General features: G+C 45.4%; 1 protein-coding gene, 1 long non-coding RNA gene and 1 pseudogene across 3 annotated transcripts in view; 2 read left to right on the top strand and 1 right to left on the bottom strand.

Annotated features, from left to right (window-relative positions):
- Positions 1 to 20,332, top strand: part of RBFOX2 (RNA binding fox-1 homolog 2) — a 1,097,056-nt gene that overhangs the window by 220,786 nt on the left and 855,938 nt on the right. The gene's annotated exons all lie outside the window — the stretch shown is intronic.
- Positions 1 to 20,332, bottom strand: part of LOC134958023 (uncharacterized) — a 291,797-nt gene that overhangs the window by 52,170 nt on the left and 219,295 nt on the right. The gene's annotated exons all lie outside the window — the stretch shown is intronic.
- LOC134964130 (5S ribosomal RNA) lies at positions 3,782 to 3,899 on the top strand (annotated as a pseudogene).

Below are 20,332 nucleotides of genomic sequence, written 5' to 3'. Positions count from 1 at the left end.
GCAAATGTGTTTGACCCTGACCAAGTAGCTGCTCGGCAAAGTTGTAAAGCCGACACGCCCCGGGCAACTGCCCAGGATGAGCCCACTTTCCTAGTAAAATGGGCCTTCACCGACTTCGGTACCGGCAAGCCTGCCGTAGAATGAGCGTGCTGAATTGTCCCTCTGATCCAACGCACAATAGTCTGCTTAGAAGCAGGACACCCAATCTTGCTGGGAGCATACAGGACAAACAGAGCCTCTGTTTTCCATAACCGAGCTGTTCTTGTGACATAAATCTTCAAAGCTCTAACCACATCTAGAGACTGTGACTCAGTGAAAGTGTCAGTAGCTACTGGCACCACAATAGGTTGGTTTATGTGGAGGGACAAAACCACCTTTGGAAGAAATTGTTGATGAGTTCTTAACCCTGCCCTATCTTTATGGAAGATCATGTAAGGGCTCTTGTGAGACAAGGCCCCCAACTCAGACACCCGCCTTGCAGATGCCAAGGCCAAAAGCATCACCACTTTCCAAGTGAGAACTTTCAATTCTATCTCCTGCAGAGGTTCAAACCAATCTGATTGAAGGAACTGCAACACCACATTAAGGTCCCATGGTGCCACTGGAGGCACAAATGGAGGCTGGATGTGCAGAACCTTCTTTCACGAACGTCTGAACTTCTGGAAAGGAGGCCAATTGTCTTTGAAAGAAAACTGATAAGGCCGAAATCTGGACCTTGATTGACCCCAATCTAAGGCCCGCATCCACACCAGCCTGCAGAAAATGGAGAAAAACATCCCAACTCAAACTCTTCAGTAGGAGCCTTCTTGGATTCACACCAAGACACATATTTTCTCCAAATACGGTGGAATGTTTAGATGTTACTCCTTTCCTGGCCTGAATAAGAGTGGGGATGACTTCCTTGGGGATACCCTTTCGGGCTAGGATCCGACGCTCAACAGCCATGCCGTCAAATGTAGCCATGGTAAGTCTTGAAACACACACGGACCCTGCTGTAGTAGGTCCTCTCGAGGGGGAAGAGGCCGAGGATCTTCTATGAGCAACTCCTGAAGATCTGGATACCAAGCACTCCTTGGTCAGTCTGGGGCAATGAAGATTGCTCGAACTCTTGTTCTTCTTATTATTTTGAGAACTTTTGGAATCAGTGGAAGTGGAGGGAAAACATATACCGACCGAAACACCCACTGGGTCACCAGTGCATCCACTGCTATTGCTTGAGGGTCTCTCGACCTGGAAAAATATCTCTGAAGCTTCTTGTTTAGATGAGATGCCATCATGTCTACTTGAGGAACTCCCCAAAGACTTGTCACCTCTGCGAAGACTTCTTGGTGGAGGCCCCACTCTCCTGGATGGAGATCGTGTCTGCTGAAGAAGTCTGCTTCCCAGTTGTCCACTCCCGGAATTAAAATTGCTGACAGAGCTCTTACTTGTCTTTCTGCCCAGAGGAGAATTCTTGTCACCTCTGCCATTGCCACTCTGCTTTTCGTTCCGCCTTGCCTGTTTATGTACGCGACTGCTGTTACATTGTCTGACTGGATCTGCACGGGATGATCTTGAAGAAGATGTACCGCTTGTAGAAGGCCGTTGTAAATGGCTCTCAATTCCAGAACGTTTATGTGAAGGCAGGCTTCCTGACTTGACTATTTTCCTTGGAAGCTTTCCCCCTGTGTGACAGCTTCTCAGCCTCGGAGACTTGCATCCGTGGTTATTAGGACCCAGTCGTGAATCCCAAACCTGCGTCCCTCTAGTAGGTAAGAACTGTGCAGCCACCACAGGAGCGAAATCCTGGCTTTGGGGGACAGAATTATTTTCCGGTGCAGGTGTAGGTGGGATCCAGACCACTTGTCCAACAGGTCCCACTGGAATACTCTGGCATGAAATCGGCCAAACTGTATGGCCTCGTAGGCCGCTACCATTTTCCCCAACAACCGAATGCATTGATGGATCGACCCGCTTGTTGGTTTCAATATTTGTTTGACCATTTTCTGGATTTCCAGAGCCTTTTCCACTGGAAGAAATACTCTCCGTACTTCTGTGTCCAGAATCATCCCTAAAAAGGACAATCTTGTCGTCGGTTCCAACTGCGACTTTGGAAAATTCATAATCCAACCGTGTTGTTGGAGTATTGACAGGGAGAGTGCGATGTTCTGCACCAACTGTTCCCTGGATCTCGCTTTTATCAGGAGATCGTCCAGATAAGGAATTATATTGACTCCTTTTGACGAAGGAGGACCATCATCTCCGCTATCACCTTGGTGAATACCCTCGGTGCCATGGAGAGTCTGAACAGCAACGTCTGGAACTGGTAATGACAATCCTGTACTGCGAATCTCAGATAAGATTGGTGAGGAGGATAAATGGGAACATGCAAGTAAGCATCCTTTATGTCTACTGACACCATGAAGTCCCCCTCCTCCAGACTGGAAATCACTACCCTCAGGGATTCCATCTTGAACTTGAACCTTTTCAGGTAGAGACCAGAGGGTGAATCTACCCCCTGTCTCTACCCGAGATGCAGGCCATGTCTGAGTATATTCAATAGAACCTGGATAAGGGTTTTATCATAGCATAAGGCAAGAATGTCAACTTACCTGCGGTAGCCACCGAGACTAACGCATCCAGCTCATCACCAAACAAGGCCTCACCCTTATACGGGAGAGCCTCCATATTTCTTTTGCACTATGCATCAGCATTCCACTGGCGAATCCACAACGCACTCTGAGCCAATACTGCCATGGTAGCGGTTCAAGAGACCAATATATTTCATGATTTCTAGTACGTACGCAGCAGCGTCTTTGATATGACCTAACGTTAGGAGTATCTCGTCTCCATCTATTGTGTCAATGTCTAATGACAAGTATTCTGACCACTTTTCAATAGCACTACTCACCCACGCACAGACAATGGTAGGCCTGAGTAGTTTCCCATTGGCCACATCAATAGATCACCTCACTCACTTGCGGTCTGTCGGCTCCTTAAGTGAAGCCATTCCAGGCGCAGGGAGAAACACCTTTTCTCTTTTATGACAGGGCCCTGTCTAAAATGCGTGGTGACTCCCACCTTTTGGAAAAAGATAAGCAGCCTGAATTCCTTTTGGAAATCTGAAATTTATTTTCAGGTTAAATCAGACTCCCTCCAAGAGACTGTTCAACTCCTGAGGTGGAGGGAAAATTACATTACTTCTTTACTAAAGTAAACCCTCTCCTTGTGGTAAAAGAGGGGGCTTCGTAACTTCTAACACCACCTTTATAGCTAAAACATGTTTTGAATGCTTTTTTGCTAACTTAGGACCTATTCTCCTGGAATCACTAGTGCCGACACAGGAATCAGAGTCCGTGTCGGTATCAGTTTGTACTACTTGTGCAAATTTGTATGTGACCCAGAGGGGTCCCTGTGGATGAAAGGCAGAACTATTAAAAATCACATCTTCAACAGATTATTTTCAGTTTTCTGTATGAGATTCAGTCCAACCTCTTACTGACATGATTCACACTATCATGTAACCTTTCAACCAGTCAGGCTCTTGGTGTCATATTACATCTCTGTGTCCCTAACATGTGTCCCACAGAGGAAGAGTTGCCTGCCATAGACATGTCACACACGTGGATTTTTTTAGTACCAGGTCTGGGAGACTATCAGAGAACACTAGACATCACTGGTTTCCAGATTTGGGAGCATTTATAACCCTACAAGAAACTCTTGGATTTCTACAAGAAACTATTGGGAATTCTCTCAGAGTCCACGATACAAAGTTCCTGGTGTCATCAGGTGTGATATATCTACCTGCGGTCAAACCATACTGAGTATGCCCAACCTCGTCTGATCTTGGAAGCCAAGCACTGTGGGCCAGGTCAGTACCTGGTTGGGAGACCACCAGGGAATACCGGGTACTGCAGGTATTTTTATCCGAACCAAGGACACAGGACCTAGAACCACACAATTATCTATCTTTCTCTTTATTTGTAAATTTATATCCAGTCAGGAATTAGGGTGGAGCCTGGTACACATCATACTGTAGATTTTTCTTCTTCCTGGTATATCCCTATCATAGGTTATACTGTTACAATTTCAGGAAGAAGACATTATACAAACATATATAATATATATAATTTTCAATATTGGAGACACACATATTTTCGTTCACAGAGCCATCATGCCAAACTTAGATTACATCATGTGATGTTTATTTGGATTGATAATGTTATCTTTAATTGTCAGAATTTTTTCTTTTTTTCTTTTTGCCTCATAGCCATTATTTTAAGAAGGTTGCAAATAAAAGTTATATTTTAAACATAACACAATACTCAATTTCCAATAAAAGTGTGCCCCAGAAGAGACACATAGTCTTTCTTTTTCTCCTTGGCACCGATGTTGGTTTATACTAGAGCTATAGCTTTAATGATATTATCTTAAAATATCAAACATTTAGATAGAGTGATCCTGTGCAGACTCTACCAATCTTTTTTCCATGTCACACACGTGCACAACCACACCACAGACACTCCGGGACCTATAAGGGAGAGACCCACAGTAAAATCTGTCAGAGGGACACAGATAGGATTTGCCAGTTCACAATCCAGCGTCAGTAACACAATGTCTGTGAACACAAAATGCCCACTGACATGCAGCGCTTTTATAAATGTTAATCACACAATTATATAGCACCAAATTCACTGTGGCCCCCCTGTTTTGCACCCTGATACTTGTTCAGTAATGGAGGAGGACCAGAGTTGTCTCTGCAGCCTGAGGAGAGAGAGAAAATGGCGCTGAGCAGTGTGCTGGCTGACTGAGGAGGAAGCTCCACTCTTCAATGGCGTGTTTCTCCTCAGCTTTTATGAGGTATTTTTTTATACTGGCGGGGGTAGGACTGTGCCTCAGCAACTTATGCCCCTTAATTTATGCCAGTTTCCATAGGTTTCATGCTGCCCAGGGCGCCCCCCGCCACCCCCACCCCCACACACACACACACACACACACACTCCCCGTGCCTTGCACTCTGCAGTGCCTGTGTATGTGTGGGCAACATGGCGCGCTGCGCTCCCGCCAGCCGCGCGGTACCTTTAGCCGTCACTTTTTTGATTGAAGATCTGTCTTCTAACACTCACCTGTCTTCTGACTTCTGGCTCTGTGAGGGGGGTGACGGCGTGCTGTGGGAGTGAGCATCTAGGCACGGCTAGCGTTCAGTTCCTTTCAGGAGCTAATGGTGTCCTGTCAGCCAGAAGCAGAGCCATGAAACTCTTTAGGAAGTTGGTTCCTACTTCTGCCCCCTCAGTCTCACGAAGCAGGGAAACTGTTGCCAGCAGTTCTCCCTGAAAATAAAAAACCTAACATAAGTCTTTTCAGAGAAACTCAGTAGAGCTCCTCTGGAGTGCATCCAGTCTGCCTGGGCACATTTCTAAAACTGAGGTCTGGAGGAGGGGCATAGAGGGAGGAGCCAGTTCACACTCTTGAAAAGACTTGGAGAGCCCATGGCTCCTGCAGAACCGTCTATACCCCATGGTACTGAAGTGGACCCCAGCATCCTCTAGGACGTATGATAAATAAAGCTGTCCAGTATCAGTGGGCTGCATGCAAAAGCAGCCAATGTTTACCCTGCACATCTGCCGTCAGGGATGGTTTAAGATAGGAGGGGGCCCATAGGCAGTTCTGATTCAGGTCCGGTCACAGTATGCATTTGTGCCAATGTTCAGTGCATTACGCATGCGTCCGTCACGTACTGTACATTTGCAGTACGAGTCCTACATCATTGGACATAATAATGCTGCAGACATCAGTTGCGTGACAATCTGCAGCTTGATGGGGTTGGGGAGGAGGCAGCGTGTCATCTCCATTTTGTGGGAGTGCCGAGGCCATGGTCTCTATCTGCAGACAGAGATTTCCGGGCCTCAGCGATGGAACTGTTTAAGCTGGTCTGCGTAACCTCATAGGTTACTAGAGTGACCAATGGTGTCACAGGTGATTCCATGCTGTGTCCTCGGACGCAGCAGTGGATCACACATGCATGCAGACGGCATCTACTTCAGTGACGTGTGATGAGGTGAAGCAGGTGAGGCTGAGCCTTTTCTGTAATAATCCAGTATGCGCCAGAGTTGAGACTATATAAAGTATATGAAAAATACAAAGACTATATTAGAAATATCTTTTTTGCATTATTCTAATCCCTTTTATAGTCAAAACTCAGGAGTAAAAAGGGCCTCACCTGGTTATCTTTTCTGCACATCTCTGATCAAAACTCACTAAATTTCTAGCAGTATATGCTCCTGCATCTTTGTATAATGCCCTCATGAACCCTTTGGATCATATATTGGGGCATATGTGATAGGGTCTGAGTTTGCAGTCAGTGGCGTCGGAATATGACAGAGGCGCAGATGATGGCGATGGGGAGCACTTACCTCCAAGACACGCGGTGACTTGTCTTTTCTCAGCATGGCCATGCCTCCTCCCAGTAATGCATCAGTGAAGAGCCAGTTACGGCAGCGCATGGCATAGCACGCTGCGGCAGCAGCCTTTTTAAAGGATAAGTCACCACGGGTATCAGAGGTAAGTGCCTCCCCGGCACTGGGGGTGGTGGTTGGGGGGGAGCGCCAATATGTAATTTTTTCTGCACCCTCACAAACCTCAAAACATTCTGGCGCCCCTGCATGCCATGTAAATGATTGCCTCTTTAAAAAATACATCAAAGATCGGACGGCATCCCTTGCCTCCGGCAAACTCGGACCCTATACCATGTGCCCCCTTGTGTGTATATCTGCCTCTGGTACTAGCCATTGCCACCGGAGCCATTTACCTCACCGCACATACCTAGACTACTTATGCCAGATGCCTTCTGTTATATTACCATACTGTATCTTAGCAATGCTGCTGCTTCCTTGTAACTCTACAGTACTTTTACAAAGTTTATCATTTGCTTGTTCACGGTTCTGTACAGTAGCGTACATTGGGCCTAATTAATTTTTGTACGCAATGACCGATTATAACTAGTGATGAGCGGGTTCGGTTTCCGAGAAACCGAACCCCCCCGAACTTTACCCTTTTTACACGGGTCCGAGCCATACTCGGATTCTCCCGTATGGCTTGGCTAACCCGAGCGCGCCCGAACGTCATCATCCCGCTGTCGGATTCTCGCGAGATTCGGATTCTATATAAGCAGCCGCGCGTCGCCGCCATTTTCACACGTGCATTGAGATTGATAGGGAGAGGACGTGGCTGGCGTCCTCTCCGTTTATATAGTTATAGTTAGTTGATCTGATGGCTACTGCTTAGCTTATTGTGGGGAGGATTAGGGAGCAGTTGTTAGGAGGAGTACAGTGCAGAGTTTTGCTAGTTTTTTTTTATCCGTTCTCTGCCTGAAAAAAACGCTCCATACCATATCTGTGCTCAGCCTCAGTGTGCTGCATGATATATCTGACTGTGCTGAGTGCTCACACTGCTTAATTGTGGGGGAGACTGGGGAGCAGCTATAGCAGGAGTACAGTGCACAGTTTTGCTGACAGTGACCACCAGTATACGTTTGTCTGCCTGAAAAACACTCCTGTAGTGTCTTTTTTTCTTTATACTATAAGTATAAACGCAGTCTGCTGACAGTGTCCACCAGGTCCATTATACTGTATATAGCAGTACGGTAGGCCACTGCTGTACCTACCTCTGTGTCTTCAGTCACTCGTCGTCATACATAAAGTATACTATCCATCCATCTACATTGTATACCTGTGGTGTCTTTTTTTCTTTATACTATAAACGCACTCTGCTAACAGTGTCCACCAGGTCCATTATACTGTATATAGCAGTTCGGTAGGCCACTGCTGTACCTACCTCTGTGTCTTCAGTCACTCGTCGTTATACATAAAGTATACTATCCATCCATCTACATTGTATACCTGTGGTGTCTTTTTTTCTTTATACTATAAATGCAGTCTGCTGACAGTGTCCACCAGGTCCATTATACTGTATATAGCAGTACGGTAGGCCACTGCTGTACCTACCTCTGTGTCTTCAGTCACTCGTCGTCATACATAAAGTATACTATCCATCCATCTACATTGTATACCTGTGGTGTCTTTTTTTCTTTATACTATAAACGCAGTCTGCTGACAGTGTCCACCAGGTCCATTATACTGTATATAGCAGTACGGTAGGCCACTGCTGTACCTACCTCTGTGTCTTCAGTCACTCGTCGTCATACATAAAGTATACTATCCATCCATCTACATTGTATACCTGTGGTGTCTTTTTTTCTTTATACTATAAACGCAGTCTGCTGACAGTGTCCACCAGGTCCATTATACTGTATATAGCAGTACGGTAGGCCACTGCTGTACCTACCTCTGTGTCTTCAGTCACTCGTCGTCATACATAAAGTATACTATCCATCCATCTACATTGTATACCTGTGGTGTCTTTTTTTCTTTATACTATAAACGCAGTCTGCTGACAGTGTCCATCAGGTCCATTATACTGTATATAGCAGTACGGTAGGCCACTGCTGTACCTACCTCTGTGTCTTCAGTCACTCGTCATTATACATAAAGTATACTATCCATCCATCTACATTGTATACCTGTGGTGTCTTTTTTTCTTTATACTATAAACGCAGTCTGCTGACAGTGTCCACCAGGTCCATTATACTGTATATAGCAGTACGGTAGGCCACTGCTGTACCTACCTCTGTGTCTTCAGTCACTCGTGGTCATACATAAAGTATACTATCCATCCATCTACATTGTATACCTGTGGTGTCTTTTTTTCTTTATACTATAAACGCAGTCTGCTGACAGTGTCCACCAGGTCCATTATACTGTGTATAGCAGTACGGTAGGCCACTGCTGTACCTACCTCTGTGTCTTCAGTCACTCGTCGTCATACATAAAGTATACTATCCATCCATCTACATTGTATACCTGTGGTGTCTTTTTTTCTTTATACTATAAACGCAGTCTGCTGACAGTGTCCACCAGGTCCATTATACTGTATATAGCAGTACGGTAGGCCACTGCTGTACCTACCTCTGTGTCTTCAGTCACTCGTCGTCATACATAAAGTATACTATCCATCCATCTACATTGTATACCTGCGGTGTCTTTTTTTCTTTATACTATAAACGCAGTCTGCTGACAGTGTCCACCAGGTCCATTATACTGTATATAGCAGTACGGTAGGCCACTGCTGTACCTACCTCTGTGTCTTCAGTCACTTGTCGTCATACATAAAGTATACTATCCATCCATCTACATTGTATACCTGTGGTGTCTTTTTTTCTTTAAACTATAAACGCAGTCTGCTGACAGTGTCCACCAGGTCCATTATACTGTATATAGCAGTACGGTAGGCCACTGCTGTACCTACCTCTGTGTCTTCAGTCACTCGTCGTCATACATAAAGTATACTATCCATCCATCTACATTGTATACCTGTGGTGTCTTTTTTTCTTTATACTATAAACGCAGTCTGCTGACAGTGTCCGCCAGGTCCATTATACTGTATATAGCAGTATGGTAGGCCACTGCTGTACCTACCTCTGTGTCTTCAGTCACTCGTCGTCATACATAAAGTATACTATCCATCCATCTACATTGTATACCTGTGGTGTCTTTTTTTCTTTATACTATAAACGCAGTCTGCTGACAGTGTCCACCAGGTCCATTATACTGTATATAGCAGTACGGTAGGCCACTGCTGTACCTACCTCTGTGTCTTCAGTCACTCGTCGTCATACATAAAGTATACTATCCATCCATCTACATTGTATACCTGTGGTGTCTTTTTTTCTTTATACTATAAACGCACTCTGCTGACAGTGTCCACCAGGTCCATTATACTGTATATAGCAGTACGGTAGGCCACTGCTGTTCCTACCTCTGTGTCTTCAGTCACTCGTCGTCATACATAAAGTATACTATCCATCCATCTACATTGTATACCTGTGGTGTCTTTTTTTCTTTATACTATAAACGCAGTCTGCTGACAGTGTCCACCAGGTCCATTATACTGTATATAGCAGTACGGTAGGCCACTGCTGTACCTACCTCTGTGTCTTCAGTCACTCGTCGTCATACATAAAGTATACTATCCATCTATCTACATTGTATACCTGTGGTGCCTTTTATTTGTGCGCATTAAAAAATAGAGAACAAAAATGTGGATGTTAAAAAAATAGGGAAAGATCAAGATCCACTTCCACCTCGTGCTGAAGCTGCTGCCACTAGTCATGGCCGAGACGATGAAATGCCATCAACGTCGTCTGCCAAGGCCGATGCCCAATGTCATAGTACAGAGCATGTAAAATCCAAAACACAAAAGATCAGTAAAAAAATGACCCAAAAATCAAAATTAAAAGCGTCTGAGGAGAAGCGTAAACTTGCCAATATGCCATTTACGGCACGGAGTGGCAAGAAACGGCTGAGGCCCTGGCCTATGTTCATGGCTAGTGGTTCAGCTTCACATGAGGATGGAAGCACTCATTCTCTCGCTAGAAAAAAGAAAAGACTTAAGCTGGCAAAAGCACAGCAAAGAACTGTGCGTTCTTCGAAATCACAAATCCCCAAGGATAGTCCAATTGTGTCGGTTGCGATGCCTGACCTTCCCAACACTGGACGGGAAGAGCTTGCGCCTTCCACCATTTGCACGCCCCCTGCAAGTGCTGGAAGGAGCACCCGCAGTCCAGTTCCTGATAGTCAAATTGAAGATGTCACTGTTGAAGTACACCAGGATGAGGATATGGGTGTTGCTGGCGCTGGGGAGGAAATTGACAAGGAGGATTCTGATGGTGAGGTGGTTTGTTTAAGTCAGGCACCCGGGGAGACACCTGTTGTCCGTGGGACGAATATGGCCATTGACATGCCAGGTCAAAATACAAAAAAAATCAGCTCTTCGGTGTGAAATTATTTCAACAGAAATGCGGACAACAGGTGTCAAGCCGTGTGTTGCCTTTGTCAAGCTGTAATAAGTAGGGGTAAGGACGTTAACCACCTCGGAACATCCTCCCTTATACGTCACCTGCAGCGCATTCATCATAAGTCAGTGACAAGTTCAAAAACTTTGGGTGACAGCGGAAGCAGTCCACTGACCACTAAATCCCTTCCTCTTGTAACCAAGCTCCTGCAAACCACACCACCAACTCCCTCAGTGTCAATTTCCTCCTTACCCAGGAAAGCCAATAGTCCTGCAGGCCATGTCACTGGCAAGTCTGACGAGTCCTCTCCTGCCTGGGATTCCTCCGATGCATCCTTGAGTGTAACGCCTACTGCTGCTGGCGCTGCTGTTGTTGCTGCTGGGAGTCGATCGTCATCCCAGAGGGGAAGTCGGAAGACCACTTGTACTACTTCCAGTAAGCAATTGACTGTCCAACAGTCCTTTGCGAGGAAGATGAAATATCACAGCAGTCATCCTGCTGCAAAGCGGATAACTGAGGCCTTGGCAGCCTGGGCGGTGAGAAACGTGGTTCCGGTATCCATCGTTAATTCAGAGCCAACTAGAGACTTGATTGAGGTACTGTGTCCCCGGTACCAAATACCATCTAGGTTCCATTTCTCTAGGCAGGCGATACCGAAAATGTACACAGACCTCAGAAAAAGAGTCACCAGTGTCCTAAAAAATGTAGTTGTACCCAATGTCCACTTAACCACGGACATGTGGACAAGTGGAGCAGGGCAGACTCAGGACTACATGACTGTGACAGCCCACTGGGTAGATGTATTGCCTCCCGCTGCAAGAACAGCAGCGACGGCACCAGTAGCAGCATCTCGCAAACGCTAACTCGTTCCTAGGCAGGCTACGCTTTGTATCACCGCTTTCCAGAATACGCACACAGCTGAAAACCTCTTACGGCAACTGAGGAAGATCATCGCAGAATGGCTTACCCCAATTGGACTCTCCTGGGGATTTGTGGCATCGGACAACGCCAGCAATATTGTGCGTGCATTACATCTGGGCAAATTCCAGCACGTCCCATGTTTTGCATATACCTTGAATTTGGTGGTGCAGAATTATTTAAAAAACGACAGGGGCGTGCAAGAGATGCTGTCGGTGGCCAGAAGAATTGCGGGCCACTTTCGGCGTACAGGCACCGCGTACAGAAGACTGGAGCACCACCAAAAACACCTGAACCTGCCCTGCCATCATCTGAAGCAAGAGGTGGTAACGAGGTGGAATTCAACCCTCTATATGCTTCAGAGGATGGAGGAGCAGCAAAAGGCCATTCAAGCCTATACATCTGGCCACGATATAGGCAAAGGAGGTGGAATGCACCTGACTCAAGCGCAGTGGAGAATGATTTCAACGTTGTGCAAGGTTCTGCAACCTTTTGAACTTGCCACACGTGAAGTCAGTTCAGACACTGCCAGCCTGAGTCAGGTCATTCCCCTCATCAGGCTTTTGCAGAAGAAGCTGGAGACATTGAAGGAGGAGCTAAAACAGAGCGATTCCGCTAGGCATGTGGGACTTGTGGATGGAGCCCTTCATTCGCTTAACCAGGATTCACGGGTGGTCAATCTGTTGAAATCAGAGCACTACATTTTGGCCACCGTGCTCGATCCTAGATTTAAAACCTACGTTGTATCTCTCTTTCCGGCAGACACAAGTCTGCAGAGGTTCAAAGACCTGCTGGTGAGAATATTGTCAAGTCAAGCGGAACGTGACCCGTCAACATCTCCTCCTTCATATTCTCCCGCAACTGGGGGTGTGAGGAAAAGGTTACGAATTCCGAGCCCACCCGCTGTCGGTGATGCAGGGCAGTCTGGAGCGAGTGCTGACATCTGGTCCGGACTGAAGGACCTGCCAACGATTACGGACATGTCGTCTACTGTCACTGCATATGATTCTCTCACCATTGAAAGAATGGTGGAGGATTATATGAGTGACCGCATCCAAGTAGGCACGTCAGACAGTCCGTACGTCTACTGGCAGGAAAAAGAGGCAATTTGGAGGCCCTTGCACAAACTGGCTTTATTCTACCTAAGTTGCCCTCCCTCCAGTGTGTACTCCAAAAGAGTGTTTAGTGCCGCCGCTCACCTTGTCAGCAATCGGCGTACGAGGTTACTTCCAGAAAATGTGGAGAAGATGATGTTCATTAAAATGAATTATAATCAATTCCTCCGTGGAGACATTCACCAGCAGCAATTGCCTCCAGAAAGTACACGGGGACCTGAGATGGTGGATTCCAGTGGGGACGAATTAATAATCTGTGAGGAGGGGGATGTACACAGTGAAAGGGGTGATGAATCGGACGATGATGATGAGGTGGACATCTTGCCTCTGTAGAGCCAGTTTGTGCAAGGAGAGATTGATTGCTTCTTTTTTGGTGGGGGCCCAAACCAACCAGTCATTTCAGTCACAGTCGTGTGGCAGACCCTGTCGCTGAAATGATGGGTTCGTTAAAGTGTGCATGTCCTGTTTATACAACATAAGGGTGGGTGGGAGGGCCCAAGGACAATTCCATCTTGCACCTCTTTTTTCTTTAATTTTTCTTTGCGTCATATGCTGTTTGGGGAGTATTTTTTTGAAGGGCCATCCTGCGTGACACTGCAGTGCCACTCCTAGATGGGCCAGGTGTTTGTGTCGGCCACTTGGGTCGCTTATCTTAGTCACACAGCTACCTCATTGCGCCTCTTTTTTTCTTTTTCTTTGCGTCATGTGCTGTTTGGGGAGTATTTTTTTCAAGTGCCATCCTGTGTGACACTGCAGTGCCACTCCTAGATGGGCCAGGTGTTTGTGTCGGCCACTTGGGTCGCTTAGCTTAGTCACACAGCTACCTCATTGCGCCTCTTTTTTTCTTTGCGTCATGTGCTGTTTGGGGAGTATTTTTTTGAAGGGCCATCCTGCGTGACACTGCAGTGCCACTCCTAGATGGGCCAGGTGTTTGTGTCAGCCACTTGGGTCGCTTATCTTAGTCACACAGCTACCTCATTGCGCCTCTTTTTTTCTTTGCGTCATGTGCTGTTTGGGGAGTATTTTTTTCAAGTGCCATCCTGTCTGAAACTGCAGTGCCACTCCTAGATGGGCCAGGTGTTTGTGTCGGCCACTTGGGTCGCTTATCTTAGTCACACAGCTACCTCATTGCGCCTCTTTTTTTCTTTGCGTCATGTGCTGTTTGGGGAGTATTTTTTTGAAGGGCCATCCTGCGTGACACTGCAGTGCCACTCCTAGATGGGCCAGGTGTTTGTGTCGGCCACTTGGGTCGCTTATCTTAGTCACACAGCTACCTCATTGCGCCTCTTTTTTTCTTTGCGTCATGTGCTGTTTGGGGAGTATTTTTTTGAAGGGCCATCCTGCGTGACACTGCAGTGCCACTCCTAGATGGGCCAGGTGTTTGTGTCGGCCACTTGGGTCGCTTATCTTAGTCACACAGCTACCTCATTGCGCCTCTCTTTTTCTTTTTCTTTGCGTCATGTGCTGTTTGGGGAGTATTTTTTTGAAGGGCCATCCTGCGTGACACTGCAGTGCCACTCCTAGATGGGCCAGGTGTTTGTGTCGGCCACTTGGGTCGCTTATCTTAGTCACACAGCTACCTCATTGCGCCTCTTTTTTTCTTTGCGTCATGTGCTGTATGGGGGGGGGGGTTTACAGGTGCCATCCTGTCTGACACTGCAGTGCCACTCATAGATGGGCCAGGTGTTTGTGTCGGCCACTTGGGTCGCTCATCTTAGTCACACAGCTACCTCATTGCGCCTCTTTTTTCTTTGTGTCATGTGCTGTTTGGGGAGTATTTTTTTGAAGGGCCATCCTGCGTGACACTGCAGTGCCACTCCTAGATGGGCCAGGTGTTTGTGTCGGCCACTTGGGTCGCTTATCTTAGTCACACAGCTACCTCATTGCGCCTCTTTTTTTCTTTGCGTCATGTGCTGTTTGGGGAGTATTTTTTTGAAGGGCCATCCTGCGTGACACTGCAGTGCCACTTCTAGATGGGCCAGGTGTTTGTGTCGGCCACTTGGGTCGCTTAGCTAAGTCACACAGCTACCTCGGTGCAAATTTTAGGACTAAAAATAATATTGTGAGGTGTGAGGTGTTCAGAATAGACTGAAAATGAGTGGAAATTATGGTTATTGAGGTTAATAATACTATGGGATCAAAATGACCCCCAAATTCTATGATTTAAGCTGTTTTTTAGGGTTTTTTGAAAAAAACACCCGAATCCAAAACACACCCGAATCCGACAAAAAATTTCGGTAAGGTTTTGCCAAAACGCATTCGAACCCAAAACACGGCCGCGGAACCGAACCCAAAACCAAAACACAAAACCCGAAAAATTTCCTGTGCACATCACTAATTATAACACAATGGAGTGATTATCTGTAGATTGTGCATTTGCTGCGATCGTAATGTGCATGTGCAGAGACGCTGCCAGTGATGTTGCTCGCAATGAGGATTTAGTCACAAAGTGATCGTTTTGGAGGTGTTAATGGGGAGTTTATGGGCAGTGGTTGGGGAAAATGCAAGCGTCATGGCCATTATGGGTCGTTTATATGCTGATAGCTGCAAGCTCGAACATGCAAAAACATGGCGTCTGAGTAGCCACAGACCAACCCTTAGCTCCGATGTTTTTCGTTTTTGTGTGTAGTCTGCAAATGTGTATGCAATTGTAAATGAGTTTGCGATAGCTCTGGTAGGCGTCTCTTTTCATTTCTGGGTGGTAGATTCACTTGCTAACATTATCATTTCCGTAGCCTAGACAATCTCACTTCCTAATGCATTAGCGTTGGCGTACAAACATGAATTAAGACCATTGCAGAGGATGTGCCTGTCATTACACTACATCATACTTGCCTACATTTGAAAGCTAGTTTCAGGGAGATTACAATGCGGTGCACAAATGGGTGTGTCTATGCATCAGTGCTTGTTGTTAAATATTTCTATATAACATCAGTAGCAATATATTTTGGGACATTTTTGGTACTAACATTCAGTGCCATAACTAGACATTTTGGTGCCTTGTGCCAGAAAAAAATATGTGTGCCCCCTTTTCCACCATATTTAAAATCAAGGCAGTGGGTGCAAAAGGCGCATGTCAAAAATATAGGGGTGTGGCTTTATAGGGAAGGAACGTGGTCACAGAATAGTACCAATTCACATTACATGGCACAGTAGTGTATGTTATTCACATTACACAATACAGTAGTAACCCCTTATAGATGTTATGCAACGGTAAAGCCCCTTATACATATTATGCCATGGTAGAACCCCTTTCACACATTACACCATAGTAGAGCCCCTGATACACATTATGCCAGGTAGAGCTCCTGAGACACATTATACCAGGTAGAGACCTGATACACATTATGCCAGGTGGAGCCCACATTATGCCCAGTAGAGCCCCTAATACACATGCCAGGTAAAGCCCCTGAGACATATTATGCTAGGTAGAGCCCACAATGTGCCAGGTAGAGCCCCTGATACATATTATGCCAGGTAGAGTCCCTGATACACATTATGCCAGGTAGAGCCCACATTATGCCAGGTAGCGCCCCCAAGACACATTATGCCAGGTAAAGCCCATATTATGACAGGTAGAGCCCCTGAAACACATAATTCCAGATAGAGCCGACATTACACCAGTTAGAGACCATGATAAATATTATGATAGATAGAGTCCCTGATACACATTATGCCAGGCATAGCCCACGTTATGCCAGGTAGAGCCCACATTATGCCAGGTAGAGCCCCTGATACACATTATGCCAGGTAGAGCCCCTGAGACATAATGCCAGGTAGATCCCAAATTATGCCAAGTAGATTCCCTGATACACATTAAGCCAGGAAGAGCCCACATTATGCCAGGAATAGTACCTGATACACATTATGCCAGGAAGAGTCCACATTATGCCATGTAGAGCCCCTGAGACACATTATGCCAGGTAGAGTCCACATTATGCCAGGTAAAGCCCCTGAGACACATTATGCCAGGTAGAGCCCACATTACACCAGGTAGAGACCCTGAGACACATTATGCCAGGAAGAACTTACATTACCCCAAGTATAGCCCCTGAGACACATTATGCCAAGTAGAGCCCACATTACGCCAGGTAGAGCCCCTGAGACACATTATGCCAAGTAGAGCCCACATTACACCAGGTAGATCCCCTGAGACACATTATGCCAGGTAAAGCCCACATTATGCCAGGTAGAGCTGCTGAGATACATTATGCCAGGTAGAGCCCACATTACGCCATGTAAAGCCCCGGTGTCTGTGTGTGTCATCATGACTTACAGAGAGAGGCCGGATGCTCCTTGCAGCCATAAATGGGGAGGTGGAAGGGAAGGACGCTCCCAGCAACCTCACACCTGGAAGCACACATCATTCACATTACTAGCTGCAGTACTACTTGGCGCTGCACTGCACAGACCAGCCCATCTAATTATGGCCCAGCTAACATTGCTGCCTACAATACTGGATTTCTTATTTGCATCTCTTCACTGTGATATTTATTTTCATTTGACTCAGGACAATATATATAACATAACTCCCAACATGACCCTCTACAGGAGGGACAGAATGCTCTGCTTCTGGACTTCCCTCTTAATGTATGATTGCCATCACCTGTGCTGAAACACCTTTCTTATCCATTAACCTGTTCAACACAGGGGCCGGCAATCATACATTAAGAGGAAAGTCCAGACGCAGAGCAGTCTGTCCCTCCCGGAGAGGGTAATGTTGGGAGGTATGTGATGCCTATGAGGTGCCTCAGATTGGGGGTCCAGAACCAAATCAAATTATTAATGGTCAAAGTGATAGACGAAACCAGTGCTAGTAGCTGCCAGTCATAAAACATGTGGATGATCAAAAGCACAACTGTACACCTCCACATAACTGAACCTAAGGACATACCTCTCAACATGATCCAGGAGTGACAAAATACTCTGTTCCCGGACTTCCCCCTTAATTTATGATTGCTATAACCTGTTTGATCCTGGACTTCCCACTTTGTTTAGGATTGCCATCACCTGTGTTGAACTAGTTAATAAATAAGATATTTCAATACAGGTGATAGCAATCCTAAACGCTACAGCCAGCTAAACTTTATTGAGCTCTGTAAATTGCTTCAGACCACAGTCCCCATTGCGAGAAACCCACCTAACCATCATTCAGTGAACTTCATGCAGTGGATCTCCCCTTCATACATTGTGCAGTGTAAGGAGGGAATCTAATTGTTGTACCATCACTCCTCCCCTACTCCATGCTGGTTGCACTATTGTGCAGCCTATGGTAAGCTTAGTTACAGCCCCACATAGGCTTGTCCATTCCCCAGCTAGGTGATTAAGTACTGTACATGATTATTTCCAAGCCAAACGATTATGTAACCAGCAGTGTACTCAAATAATATTATGTCAGCCAGCAGAGGAGCACATTATATGCAGGGCCTGTAGCTGAAAATAGTAATTGTCGTTTTTGGATGATATACATGGGCCTGGGTCTAAAAATAATCAAAGTTCTACTGTGGGAAGCTGATATATTTTATCTTGATCCTTTATAATCCTTTCTAAAGAGGACTAACTATAATAGAGGAGGAATGGTGATGGAAATGGAAGTGAAGCAAGAGTAGCTTGAGTACAGTATGGGTGTGGTCACGTAAAAGTAGTCTAGGTAAACCTGGACACATATAAGCCTATCATGAGGTACATCTCTTGATTAGTAGAATCCTAGTGCAGAATGATGATGATTACAGTAGTCAGCTGACTAACTGAATAGATCTGGACCTCTCAAACATATAGGGCCAAATGTACTAGAGTGAGAGTTTCAGAAAGTGAGAGATTTGGTAAGGTTTTTCAGTTTATTTTAAAGTGGCAATCATTTGCACTGCAAAACCAGGTTGATCTTGCTGTGTAAATGATTGCCACTTTAAAAAAAACCTGCAAAACCTTACCAAATCTCTCACTTTTTGAAACTCTCACTCTATTACATTTGGCCCATAGTATGTAAATAACTATTGTGGCTTTTATATTATACTGTATGCAGTTACATAGTAACATAGTAACATAGTAATTGAGGTTGAAAAGAGGCAATTTGCCCATCATGTTCAACCTGTATTAAGTTGTGATGAATCTACATACCCGCTGAGTAATGTTTTATGACTAGTTAACTACTATAACTCATGTTACCCCCGGATTAACCATTTTGATATTTTAAATATTATAACCTTGGATATCATTTTTATTTAGAAATGTATCCATTCCTATTTTAAATCCATTTACAGAGTCCGCCATTACCACCTTTCCTGGCAGGGAATTCCACATCCTAATTGTCCTAACAGTGAAGAGCCCTTTCCTCCGTCGCGTTCTGAACTTTCTCTCCTTCAGCCGCAGCGAGTGCCCATGTGTCCTAAACTGTGTTCTTTTAATAAATAATTCCTCTGATAACTCTTTGTAATGTCCCTTTACATATTTGAAGATATTAATAATATCCCCTCTTAGACGCCTTTTTTCTAGTGTATACATATTCAACCTATTAAGCATTTCCTCATAATCCAGTCCCTCTAGGCCTTTAATCAATTTAGTAGCTCGCCTTTGAACCCTTTCAAGTTCACTGATATCTTTTTTATACAGTGGTGCCCAAAACTGAACACAATATTCCAGGTGCGGACGTACCAATGCTTTATACAGTGACAGGATTACATCCGAGTCCCTTGACTCAATACCCCGTTTTATGCACACTAGCACCTTTCTTGCCTTCTTTACTGCGCTTTGGCATTGTATATGGTTATTAAGCTTATTATCAATGAGTACCCCCAAATCCTTTTCCAAATCTGTTTTACCTAGCCGTTCCCCATTTAGTATGTAGGCTGCACGTTTGTTTTTAGTCCCGAAATGCATAACCTTGCATTTGTCCGTATTGAACCTCATTTTCCATTTAGACGCCCAGAGTTCAAGTTTAGATAGATCATTCTGTAAGGACGCCACATCCAATTCCGAGATAATTACCTCACACAGTTTAGTATCATCTGCAAAGATTGACACTGTGCTTTCCAGGCCTATTTCTAGGTCATTGATAAATATGTTGAACAGTAGTATACCGAGTACAGACCCTTGTGGTATACCGCTGACTACTGGGGACCAGGTTGAGTACTTCCCGTTGACCACTACTCGCTGTACCCTGCTATCCAACCAGTTGCTTATCCATATGCAAATAGTTTTTCCTAGGCCAAGCTCTTTTAATTTGACGATAAGTCTCCTGTGAGGCACTGTATCGAATGCTTTTGCAAAATCTAGGAAGACTACATCCACTGCTTTTCCCTGATCAAGATTATTGCTCACTTCCTCATAGAAGCTAATTAAGTTAGTCTGACATGACCTGTCCCTCACAAACCCATGCTGGTTCTTGCTAATAATCCTAGTGGTCTGTAGATAC

This window comes from Pseudophryne corroboree, chromosome 9 (genome assembly GCF_028390025.1).
Source record: "Pseudophryne corroboree isolate aPseCor3 chromosome 9, aPseCor3.hap2, whole genome shotgun sequence".
Classification (NCBI taxonomy): Eukaryota; Metazoa; Chordata; class Amphibia; order Anura; family Myobatrachidae; genus Pseudophryne; species Pseudophryne corroboree.
The sequence above is the reverse complement of the archived record's forward strand: the minus strand, read 5'-3'. Positions and strand labels throughout refer to the sequence as shown.